This window comes from Scyliorhinus torazame, chromosome 11 (assembly GCF_047496885.1).
Source record: "Scyliorhinus torazame isolate Kashiwa2021f chromosome 11, sScyTor2.1, whole genome shotgun sequence".
Taxonomy (NCBI): Eukaryota; Metazoa; Chordata; class Chondrichthyes; order Carcharhiniformes; family Scyliorhinidae; genus Scyliorhinus; species Scyliorhinus torazame.
In genome coordinates, this window is record NC_092717.1 from 197,363,752 (window position 1) to 197,377,091 (window position 13,340).

The following is a 13,340-nucleotide window of genomic DNA, read 5'->3' on the forward strand; positions in this document are numbered from 1 at the left end:
TACTTCCCCTCCTATGTCTTATGGTCTTATGGACTTGGCGTCAAACTGGCACCTGCCATAATTTTGGCGTCGGGAGCCATTCTTCGCCAAATCACTGTTCCTGATTTCAGCATTGGGCAATGGAGAATCCCACCCAATGTTCTCCTGCCGGAGCTGAATTGCACCAGTTTTACAATCCCCTATGCATGGCATCGAATACAAGGGATTGCCAGGAAATCCCACTATTGGGCCGCCATCATGAGCGGGTAGCCGATAGTGACGTCCCATGACTGGCCAACCCCCGTTACCACCCCCCCCCCCCCCACCACAAATAACACCCAATGCCCCCCCATCGCAAATCGGCCCTGACCAACCCCCAATGCACAGCAACCGCCCACCACCCGGATTGCCTGGGTGCCCCCCCCTCCCAAAGTATGGAGTGACCCGACCTGCAACCCCCCACCTCCCCGCAGGGAGCCCTGTAATAGGGGACCCCCTCCCAGGGATCCCTGTAATAGGGGGACCCCTAGGGACCCCTGAAATAGTGTGATCTTCCCCCAGGCACCCCTGGAATGGGGGGGACTCCCAGTGACCGCTGTAATAAGGGGATCCTCCAGGGACGCCTGTAATAGGGGACATCCCTCACGGACCTCTGTAATAGGGGGGCACCCCCTATGGATCCAGAAATAGGGCGATACCCCCGAGGGACCTCTTTAATAGAGGGACCCCATACAGGGACTCCAGTAATAGGGCAACCCCCGACAGGGTCTCACTCAATATGGGGACCCCCACAGGGACACCTTGCATAAAGGAATCCCCTCCACAGACCCCCCACACGCACAGACATCCCTCCCTCCCCCCCCCACACACACATGCAAACCCCCTACCCAGAAAAGGCACCTCTATCTGGGAGCTGGACTGCAGTCCAGAGAGGGGCAGTGGGAAGCATTATATCTGTAATACTTACCTTGCAGCTCCATGTAACCATTCCTCGAAGGAGAGCAGCTGTGCTTGTGTATGGTTCCTGTCATGATATCCATATTAACATATCATTGTGCAAACACACACACACACTGATGGACAGATCGACGGACCAATCAACACACACGCAACATCACAGCCAATCACCAGTGAGAGCACACGCACTATAAAACAGGGAACACCATAGTTCCCGCTCTTTCCAGCAGGATACAGCTCAGAGCACAGAGCTCACAGCGTGCCACTCAGACATACACCATGTGCTGAGTGCCTCTCTAAGATAGTGCTCGGGCTGGGTCCACAGGTTCACGGGTGAAGTACGAACCACAGCCAGAAGTTTACAGTTGTTATCCAGAATAATAAAACAGAGTTGTACCATATACAACCGTGTTGGTTCATTTGTATAGTGGAACACCCAACACGACAGTTCCCACAGATCCATTAGCTGCAAGCCAGTCATAGCTCTCGAGTAATGGTCTGTGATTGACAGATTGTACATAGTCGGCAACTGAAAAAGTCCAGCATTCAAACATTCGAGCCTGCTGCCCAAAGACGCCAAATAAAGTGTCAATTGGCCAATGTGAGTTATGGCAACTCTCCATCCGTGCCAGTTAGGGCAACATTGCTACAGAAATGGCAAGACTTACATTCATTTTAAAATAAGAAAGCTTTCCTGCAAAAAGCCTGCAACAAAATGGCTGGAAGCAGCCAGACAGAGAAATACACATCACAAGATATCCCAGAGAAGAACAAAGGAGACAATGGGCCAGGGCAGTGCCAACAGAAAAATTATGCCAGGTATGTGGATGGCTCAAAGTGAGCTGAGGAAGACAATGACTATGGAAATGAGTTTCTGCCCAAACCAGACAGAAACCTCTTCCGCTAATTCAAACTGTCCCAGTATCTCCTATGAGCCATTTGCGAGCAATCAGGCAAGCTCTGGAGACGTCATCAGCTAATGTGAAGAAACTGATCAGGTTAACATCTTCCTGAGGGTGATTAGCGCACCTTTTGTCTTTGAAATCGATCATTGGGAGGAGCCAGCAGCTCCATTGAAACATGTGCACTTTAAGATACAGGACACAGACAAGTGAGAGAGTGATTTTGGGTAGATTTTGCTCAGAAATTCCAATTGAGAAGTTTTGCACAGAAGTTTGGGCTGGAGGAGATTTGAAAACTAAGAAGAAGAAAATCTAAAAACCTACGAACGGACCACAACAAGGTAGAACTACGGGCCCAACAGGAGAAGCAAGTCTCCAGGAGTCAGGTGCAGAGGCAGACCGTAACGAACTAGGACCCAAGAAGCCAGAGGGGAGCCTGAAGATTGTGTGTGTTTTTAAACAGACCCATTCAGCTAGGAAGTGGTGAGTATATTTTGTCAGCTTACAGAAACCCCCAAGTAGGCTAGGCTTGTTGAGGAGGGGTGGTTACGGACGGTATATAACAACCTCTTGTAAAATATTGCTAAAACTGTTTAAAGTAAGGATTTTGTGTTGTGCCGTTAGTCCTAGTTCTCATAGACATAATTGCAAGTGTGTGTGTGTAGATTTCAATTTGGGTTGTGGATTTCATAAACTGGATTTCCTTTATCTTGAATAAATTACTTAAGTTTAATTCACCTTGGTTGTGGTCTCGCCTGTTCCATTATCGCTCGCCCTGGCCAAGTCACACTCAAGTGCCAGGACATAATTCTGCAGTCGAGAATCTTTGAGGGGGTCTGGGCACCTCGAAATGCTCACCCAGGAGGAACCAGCTGGTTAGGGATAAACAGGGATTCCTCCTCTCTCTCATGCGAAGCAGCCCTAGTGAGGCACTTACAGGGTGGTAGTTTTCACTGACAAGAGAGAGAGTCACACAGGTGTAGGTGGCGGTCAGGATAGCTGGTGTGGCATAAGGACAGGGTCACCGGTCAGGTATAAACAGTGAGCCTTGCTCACTCTCCCTTGCGAAGCGGTCCCAGTGTGACGCTTCCGGGCCTTTTATTTCAAAGCCTGCAGGGGAGAGACACCCACAGCTATCTGTGACACCCAATTCCAGCCTGTTGTGGGGTAAAAAGAACACCCTACTACACCAATTAAAAGTTTTGAGAAGGTTCTGGCTGCAGACTGAGAGTATTCCATCCAATCAGAGCAGTCGGGTTGGATATCCAACATTAGAGCTCGTTGGCCGTGACCCGGATTGAGGCCACAGCATGTAATTTAAAGGGCCACTCTGGCCTCTTTTGCAGCACAATACAGAAATGTTTCTCTTTGCATGAGGCCCCAGGTTCTTAAATGCTAAATTTAAGTTAGTATATATCTACTTCTTCCAGGAAGCACTTCCAGCGGCCAAAGAACACTGAACAGCCAAGATTTTAATTGTGGGCATGGCTGCTTAGGCTAGCATTTATTGCCCGTCCCTAGTTGCCCTTCAGAAGGTGATGGTGAGTTGTCTTCTTAAAGCCCTGCAGTCCTCGAGGTGTAAGTGCACCTACTGTGCTGTTGGGGAGGGTGTTCCAGGATTTTGTCCCTGCGACAGCAAAGCAACAGAGATATATTTCCATCTCAGGGTTGTGAGTGAATTGGAGGGGAACCTCAAGGTGGTGGGATTCCCAGTTATCTGTTGCTCTTGTCCTTCTAGATGGTAGTGGTCACGGGTTTGGAAGGTGCTGTCTCAGGAACCTTGGTGAATTACTGCAGTGCATCTTGTAAATGGTACACGTGGCTGCCACTGTTCATCGCTGGTGAAGGGAGTTAATGTTTGTGGAAGGAGAAACAATCATACAGCTGCTTTGTCCTGGACCCTGTCAAGCTACTCGAGTGTTGTTGGAGCTGCACTCATCCAGGCAAGTGGAGAGCATTCCATTATACTCCTGACTTGTGCCTTGTAGATGGTCGACAGGATTTGGGGGGTCAGGAGGTGAGTTACTTGCCATAGGATTCCTAGCCTTTGACCTGCCCTGGTAGCCACAGTATTAATATGGCTGGTCCAGTTCAGTTTCTGATCAATCGTAATCCCCAGGATATTGACTGTGGGGGGTTTCAGCGATGGTAATGCCATTGAATGTCAAGGGGCGATGGTTAGATCCTCTCTTGTAGGAGATGGTCATTGCCTGGTACTTGTGTGGTGCAAATGTAACTTGCCACTTATCAGCCCAAGCCTGGATATTGTCCAGGTCTTGATGCATTTGGACATAGACTGCCTCATTGTCTGAGGAGTAGCTAATGGAGCTGAACATTGTACAGTCATCCATAAACATCACCAATTCTGACCTTATGATGGAAGGGAGGTCATTGATGAAGCAATTGAAGATGGTTGGGCCTAGGTCACTACCCTGAGGAACTCCTGCAGTGATGTCCTGGTGCTAAAATGATTGCCCTCCAAACACCACAAACATCTTCCTTTGTGCCAGGTATGACTCCAAACAGCAGAGTTTTCCCCAAATTACCATTTATTTCAGTTTAGCCAGGTCTCTTTGATGCCATACCTGGTCACATGCTGCCATGATGTCAAGGGCAGTCACTCTCACCTCATCTCTGGCATTCAGCTCTTATGTCCAAGTTTGAGCCAAGGCTGTAATGAGGTCAGGAGCTGAGTGACCCTGGCGGATCCCAAACTGAGCAGGTTATTGCTGAGTAAGTGCTGCTTGATAGCACAGTTGATGATTCCTTCCATCACTTTGCTGATGGAGAGTAGACTAATAGGGCGGTAATTGGCTGGGTTGCATTTGTCCTGTTTCTTGTGTACAGGACAACCTGGGCCATTTTCTACATTGCCAGGTAGATGCCAGTGTTTTAATAATAATCTTTATTAGTGTCACAAGTAGGCTTAAATTAATACTGCAATGAAGTTACTGTGAAAAGCCCCTAGTTGCCACATTCCGGTGCCTGTTCGGGTACACGGAGGGAGAATTCAGAATGTCCAATTCACCTAACAAACACGTCTTTCAGGACTTGTGGGAGGAAACCGGAGCACGCGGAGGAAACCCCCGCAGACACGGGGAGAACGTGCAGACTACACACAGACAGTGACCCAAGCCGGGAATCGAACCCTGGACCCTGGTGCTGTGAAGCAACCGTGCTAACCACTGTGCTACCGTGCTGCCCTATGTCAGGAGAATTGTGGGAGAGCCCCGAAATGGGAGTTGTGCTGGGCACAAATCAGTTTCCCATTCTCCCAGCCTGCTCCAGGTGGCATAATCAGGATCGTAGTGGGGTGCCACTCAATGAGGGGGGGGCTTGCCAGCGATGGAGGGGTGTCCAGCGATTGCAGATCGGGCCTTGCCGACGATTGGGAGAGGTGCCTTGTCAGCGATGGGGGCAGGGGGCTGTAGTATTATTCTGAGATTGCAGCGCCCTTCCCAATCTCTGAGGATCCAGCCTTGCTGGTTTCTTCGGGTCCCAAGGAACGAATCACCCCTATATTTCTAAGTGTGTGTGGGTTATGATTCTGCCCAATGTATTTGTGACCAATAATTTATTGGAGCGTGCATGTTTCACTCCCATTTTGTTTAAAGGAATTAAAATGCCACCCCATCCCAGCCTTCTCCAAAAGAGGTGCATGCTTAAGGCTCTAATCTGTAAGATTAATTTTCCCTGAGGTAGCCTATGCCAGCTTCAGTGTTAAAATAGAATCTTTGAACATTTTTATACTTAGCTTCGGTATTAATATGGTACTGCAGCTTATAGAGTGGGAAGGGCTCTCTACTCACCACACCATCTGTTAGAAAGCAAAAATAAAATCATCAAAGCAAATGTTTTCCCCACAATAATTTCCTATTTAGTGTCAAGTCTAATATGTATGTATACATATATAAATAAATATAGTTTTCAAAGAATATTAAACAGATTTTAAAAAATGATGATAATGTTCAGTTTAGCAGTTGGCAAGTTGTTGGACAATTAGTTTCCAGATACTCTGGTGTCACAGCATTGATCAGGTCAGTCACATTGTCTGAAGTGCAGCAGGCTCAGACCCCCAGCTTAAAGCCCTCCACTGTAATTGAGCCTCACACACGATGATATCCTCACTGGCAGCTTGCAAATTAATTCTGAGGGCATTTATTTATTGCCTGGGGTGCAACGATTATCTCATACTTTGCGATATTTAGCTTTTTCTTCAGGGAATTTAGTATTCAAGAGTAGCTTGTCATAATATGCCCATGCACATCATGAGGTAAAAGCAGGCAGTGACAGACACCCAGGTGAGCCATTCAACATACAAAACAGAACGCGACCAATCACCAGACAGAACACCAGAGGGGGGCTTCCAACTATAAAACACACGAGGCATCAGCACTCTGGCTCTTTCCACTGGTGACAACTGTAGTGACAGTCAGGGTGTACAAATCATTCAACACCTTCTACACGTGGATCAGAGCTAGCCTGGTCTAGATAGTTAATGTCAATTTACTTAGAGTAATAGAGAGTCAACCCACAGGCAGCTGCGTGCTTCGTTAATGAAGTTCAATAAATCCTATTGAACCAATGCCTACGTTTGGTGTATGCTTGATCATTTCACTGCATCGTGTTGCCGTCCGTTTTACCCCAGGGTGAATAATACGACATAGCTTATTGCAGCTTTCGTATTAAGCACGCGCAAGTCAGTGAGGAAGGCTTGGCTACAGAGTACAATCCCCTCTATTTTACACCAACGGTGCTTACTCCCAATGTCTGAAGAGCAACCTCCACTGCATGAGTGTGACATTCTGAAAATTCTACCATGAATAGTGAGCCACACAGAACAGGAACATCTCCAATTTGGTCCTCAATCTGTGTTTGTTCATCTGATCTCAGCCCTGACAGCAGTTGCAGCTCTTGTTTAGAGGTTAAAGTTCACAGCTGGGTGAGTAAATCTCATTTAGTCCTGATGCAGTGGGAATATTTTTCCTGTTGTCACCTGAAGGAACCTAAGGAACTGGAAGAGCACATCAGAGATTCTGGGCATTAAGGTTTAACAAAGATCTACAGACAAAATTTGGCAGCACGGTGGCACAGTGGTTAACACTACTGCCTCGCAGCTCCAGGGTCCCAGGTTCAATTCCGGCCTTGGGTGACTGTCTGTGTGGAGTCTGCACATTTTCCCCGTGTCTGCGTGGGTTTCCTCCGAGTGCTCTGGTTTCCTCCCGCACTCCAAAGATGTGCAGGTTAGGTGGATTGGCCATGTTAAATTGCCCCTTTGTGTCCAAAAGGTTAGGTAAGGTTACTGGGTTATGGGAGTGGGGGGGGGGGGGGGGGGGGGGGTGCTAACCCTAGGTAGGGTACTCTTTCAGAGGGTCAGTGCAGACTCAATGGGCTGAATAGCCTTCTTCTGCACTGTAGGGATTCTATGATTCTCTGAAAATGCCATTATAGCACCTAACTGCTACGACCTAGGGGGAATTAGCTCAACGGGTAGCACGGTCGTTTTGCATCTGAGAGGTAGTGGGATTGATGCCCACATTCTCCCCTTTGAATTGGAGAATCCAGAGCGTCCCACCCACTCCCAAACCTGTGATAAAATCTGCGGATCCAGGATCGGACTATTCAGCCAACGCAGAACCCACATTCCCGGAGTGAAAACAAGTCATCCTCGAATCTGAGGGACTGCCCAGAAAAAAGATAGCACCGGGATAAAGACATAACATAAATGGTAAAAATATAACTGTTATTTTATGAAGGTCAGATTGTCATTACTAAATCACAGCTTTCTGATTTAGTCCATCACCTCCATTATTATTTTCAGTGATGGTGATGTAACTGCATTCTGGATCCCAACTTCACAATTTAACAAGTTAAAAACATGCACATAGTTAAAATAATACATCTCTTGCCTCTGAGTCATGGGCCTCAGGCAAGCCGTTCACCACCTAACGCGCTGCTAGTAAAATACCAGTCGAAATGGTTAGGCAATGGGCAAGGATCCACCTCTATTCCACCCAATTTTATGCTCTCCACCTGCCCAACCACTCCTCAGGAAACGGCAAAGTAGTAAATATTTGGCCACAAGTGAAAGCTGTACTCCGGGTCTTCAGAATGTAACCTAGGCTGAAAATTCAGTGTTAGAATAAATCGTGCACTGGGAATATTATCCTCTGGCTGAAATATTAGGCTGAAGCCTGTTATGGTCATTCAGTTAAACATCGAATGTGCAAAAATATGTAATTTTCATAATTCTGTATCCAATGTCCCTAACTCAACAAAATATATGTATAACTAGTCATTTATCTTGTCACCTGTGGGATCTTGCCTAGGGAAAAATGGCTGCCAGAATTGCCCACATAACAAAATAATAATTAATCGGATACAATGAGCTTCACTATATCTCATAGATACGATAAGCTCTAAGTGTCTCTTTAATTGTGAAATTAATAATTGTTAATTAACAAAAATCTAAATTTAAAATACTGTGTGAGCAGCATCATCTGTGAAAAAGGAGGACCGAGAAAGTGATATCTAGGGTGGATTCCCAGCTGCCTGCCATTGAGAGCGAAGTCCCTGATGCAGTGGAGAATCTAGCATCAGCCAAAAAACGGGATCAGTGCCCATCCCAATGCTCTGGTCCCCTGCTGGCAGCGGTGTCAAGATTTATGCGCCGTGCCAGCGGGAAGATCAAATCAGAACATCAGAACTAGAAGCAGCAATAGGCCATTCAGCCCCTCGAGCCCACTCTGCCATTCAATAAATCATGGCTGATCTTCTCCTGACCTCAACTCCACGTTCCTGCCCTTTCTCCATAACCCTTCAACCCATTACTAATTAAAAATCTGTCTGTCTCCTCCTTAAATGTACTCAAAGTCCCAGCATCCACTGTGCTCTGTAGTGAATTCCACAGATTCACAACCTTTCAAAATAAATAATTTCTTCTCATCTCTTTTAAATCTGCTACCTCTTATCCTAAAGCTATGACCTCTTGTCCTAAATTGCCCCACAAGAGGAAGCATCAGCTCTACGTCTTATTTGTCAATACCTTTTATCATCTTATATACCTCAATTAGATCACTTCTCATTCTTATAAACTCGAGCGGGTATGAGCCTAATCTCTTCATAATACAAATGGTGCAGGTATTTCCCAGTGTGGCCCTGGCATGGTGCACCCCGTAGTTGGCCAAGGGGGTAACTCTTTTAGGGAGGTGCCCCTAAAGTCCACTGGAGAGCCACCCTCCCCCCCCACAATTCAAATCCTGCCAAACCCACCCCCACCAGACCCCCTCAATGTAACCCCCACCAGAGACCCCTGTAAGAGAGCCCCTTATCAGACACCCCCCCCCCATAAGGTAGACCCCACCCAAACCCCCCCTACCCCATTATAGAATCCCCACCAGAAAACCCTCATTTCAGACATCCCCACCAGAAACCCACCAGAAGAGGGACTCCTGCCTGGAAGCCCCCCATTACACAGACCCCTGCTTGGAAGCTCCCCATAAGAGAGATCTCTGCCCTGAAGACCCTCTTTACAGAGACCCCTGCCTGGAAGCACCCCGCAAGAAAAAAACACTGGCTGGAAGCCCCCATAAGAGAGACCTTTGCCTGGAAGCCCTCATTACAGAGACCCCTGCCTGGCGCTCTCCCAAAGAGAAGCGTAGAAGCGAGAGAGCAGTACAGACAGAGGCAGTGAAAAAGATCACTGTTGTAAAGCTTACCTGTGCAACATACCTGCTGGCTCAGGCAGAGGAAGCAACGCCTGTAAATGCCTGGAAAGAGAAAACCACATCAACTAGGATTAAAGCCCCTCAGATCTTTGATCTGCAAGGCTTTCATTCATATCAATGTGAAATTGATTTTACTAGGCTGTGATTGACAGCTTGCACACACAGCCATATGTCGGGATTGTTTAATCTCATTTCACTTCATGCTTGAGTGGATTTCAAATAGCCAGTTATGAAACTTATCGCAATGTTTATAAACATCTAGGTTTGATTGACATCTCTTGGACCACATCAACGGCAGTTAAGTGCTTTCTGTGGAGAAAAATTCCCCCTCTAGGAATTTATAGGCGGTGCTTTCTCTGCCTGAGTAAGGGTCACGATCATATTGTGGGGGGTGTGGAGAGGATGACCAATAAAATTCCATGCTGGGGGGTGTGGAATTGCTTTGCGGGTGGAAGGGGGCCAATCCGCTGGACCTAGCTATTGGATCACCTGCTTAAAATGGCGGCCCAATAGTGGGATTCACAAAGGAATCCCTCGCAATCCCGCCATGCATAAATTTTCATGGCAAGCAATTGTAAATCCCCCGATTTGAGCTCCCAGTGCGAGCACAAATCAGTGGCGATTCATCTCTGGCAAGAGAATATAGGGTGAGATTTAACCATCACGTTACGCCCAGCTTGAAAGGCCAAAATCAAGATTCACGCCAGGCGTGAACCAGTTTGCAATTCACACTGCCCGCTCCCATGGTGAGTTCCAGATATTGCCCAAAGATAGCGAGAATATCATTAACCCTCATCTGCATTCATTTCAATCTCATTCGCAAGATGAAGGAGAGTGCAGCGGCCTCCAGGGAATTAACCTTTTTTAAAATGATGGCCTCTGAGGGGGAGTGAGGAGGTGAGTAGCCATTTCCATTTTCTGGCATGCAACTCAAGGTTGAGTTGCTGCCCAGTGCTCGGGCGGCGGGGGGGGACACACCCCTCAGGGAGTTTGGGCTTGGTCAGGGCGCTGAAGGGTTTTAGGTAGAGAGTCGCTGATGGCCGTGGAGGGGTGCGAGGAGCTCTGCGTCAGTGAGGCCTTCAAGCCATCTTTAAATATTGTGGAGATCCATAACAGGCACAACCTGTTGCAGCCTGTCTGTCAAACCAAACACGCCCAGGACAGAGCCCTGCTGTGGCTTCTACCCTGAAAGTCAATTTCACCCCCCCCCCCCCCTTTGACTGTGAGCAGCCTTTAGCTATTCCTGAAGGCTATTTCAAATGAGGAATTAGCATTGTTAGTTGTGACAGCACTCCACACTCCTCAAGTCTCAAGTGCCTCCGTGAGGGCACACATACCATGACTCAAAGGATGATTAGTGCACTGCATGTTAAGCAAACCTCGATGCCTGAACTCTAGAAGGGTCAGCACCATAGAGGCAGCTGCCAATAATCAAATACTAAACAGCAGGGCTTCAGCACTGTGGCTCATATCCCGACCAAAGAGTAACTGTGTGGATCAGGGGAGGCCACCTAAGCACAACCTCCTTAATGTTCCCGCCAGAGGTCTGGTGTCTCGGGTCTAGGGGTTCCTGATGTGGCCGGGGTGAGTGTGCAGAGCAAGGTTTGCCAGCACAACTGGCTCGCTATATGGCACTCTGAGAGAAAATGAGACACGGAAAGTGGGGGAGGCTTGGGGCATTTGAGGGTGCCAGGATGGAAGCTGTAAGTGATTGTCGGTCTCTCTTCTTCTCTAATTCCTTACAGATATAACGATGTTTGCTGGTGTGGGTTCCACAGAGGCTGCCTTTGCTGCGTTTGTGGCAGCAGAGGTGGTGGACGCCGGAGAAGGCAGCAGTGATGATGCAGGCCAGGGCAGCACCCCATGTGCAGAGGGCCGCTGCACACCCTGAAGGTTAGCTCTGGTGCTCCTCAGTTTCTGCAAAAGTCTGACTCCTGTCTTTTTGCTGACAATGCGTTCACACCCACCCTCTGAATGGGGTGCTTCCGCATTCTATGGCTTTTGATGCCCTAAGCAGATGCCCTCTGGAGGGCCTGGGTCCAGAGGACCCCAGCTGACTTACTGGTGTCACAAGCATCGTTGTGCCACGCTGTTCTGCCCGCTGCCCTTGAGATGCACTGATGTCAGGAGGGAGGATTCAGAAGAACTGTAGACTTCTGTAGTCTCCTTAATGGCAAGCCCCGGATTGGCCTCCAGCACTTCTTCCTCCTTGATGGTGCATGTAGGCCCCTTGGGGACTCCAGGAGATGGAGGAGCAGCTGGAGTGAACTCCAGATGCCTCTATGTCATCTGGCGCTGCCAGTTCTGGAAAATGCCCATTGTCGGCACCATGGCATCAAAGACCTCAGCAATGCTGCTCAATGACTGGACCATGCTCTGGAGTGTCTCGGCAATGTCCATCTGCGTCTGAGACATGTCCCTCATCGACAGGGACATAATATTGAGGCCCTCAGCCATTGTCGTCACAGCCATGCCTTGGGCAATACCACTCAAGACACGGACGTTGTGCTCCAGGTTTCCCACTATGGTCACCACTCTAGCAGTGTTGGCCTGGGTGCCACACATTGCCAGGACCATCTTCTGCGCCCAAAGCCTTAGGGACTCCTCCAATCGGCTTTCCAGTCGCTGAAATGTCACTGACACCCCTTCTTGAATGTCACGGCTCTGGCCTGCTGTAGCGGGCTCCCTCTTTTTAACTCCACTCGCTGGCTTATTCTGGGTTTGGTTCTCCGTTGCCCAAACCCCACCAATGCCCGAGTGATTCTCTCTCTCTCTCTCTCTCTTGCCGGTGGAACAACGGCCACCTTGCGCCTACTTCACTAGAGTAGCGCCCCCCCAAGAGAGAGAAAAGGAAAACTGCTGCCTATCCACTACCTGGCAGCCTTTCCTGAGTGGATGGGTTCGAATCGCCCAGAGTGCCCTCGGTTTTCGACTCCGGAGTTATGGTAAGGGATATATAAATTGTGACAAGACCAGGGATAACTGATGAGAAAATGAAAGAGCAAGATGGACTCCAATCGAGTTCAAATCATATATCTTTCATTAGCCACCAAGATTAAACCTCATCAACACCAGAAAACAACATGTAGGTATCTTATACTCTATAAACTGTGACTATGGGAATAAGAACTAAACGGACACAACGTAAATTCTAACTGTAAACAGTATTAGCAATGTATTCCACTATGAAAGGCTCATGCACCCACCATTCCCACAAAGCCTCAACTGCTATGTTACCCTCGGGAACTTTGTGAATTACTAGGAAATACTCACAATCCTGGATTATAAATTACTCAGTTGAGTCGAGCTTGACCTTCTGGGCTGGCTGCGTGCTGTGAAAGAAACTGCTGTCTGTAACTCGGTCCAGGAGAGTCCGAAGAGAAAGCGAGTTGCCATGCGGGTCCGAAGAGAAAAGAGAGCGAAAAGGCTGCCAAGCCGCACTTTTTAAAGTTCAGATTTCAAAAAGTCCTGTGAACTCCGCCCCCATCGGCAATTGCAAGAACAATGGTCCTGGATTGTTATCAGCCTCAGTGACAGCACAGTCTATTGAAATTACAACCGGCTGAGACTGCCCTGCCCAGTATGAATGGGCTCCATCGATGTTCCTAATCACTTTACCGGGGCTTACAGATTGCTTTCCCATCATGGAGATGGGTTTCCCCTTACTGCTGGATAGCCCCATTATCGTGTCTATTGTATCTTATCCAGGTCCATTGTGGTTGGTATCGATCTTCCAATCTCGATGCGGGTCTGGTCTGGTGATGTCATCTGCTCT

The 13,340-nt window shown here is 48.1% G+C and overlaps 1 long non-coding RNA gene across 1 annotated transcript; it reads right to left on the reverse strand.

The window, feature by feature from the left end:
- Window positions 1-7,750: 7,750 nt before the first annotated feature.
- Window positions 7,751-12,948, reverse strand: LOC140386041 (uncharacterized). Its single transcript, XR_011933554.1, has 3 exons — window positions 12,839-12,948; window positions 9,570-9,607; window positions 7,751-7,961 (listed from the first exon to the last, which is right to left on the reverse strand). It is a non-coding gene; the product is annotated as an uncharacterized lncRNA (long non-coding RNA).
- Window positions 12,949-13,340: the final 392 nt, after the last annotated feature.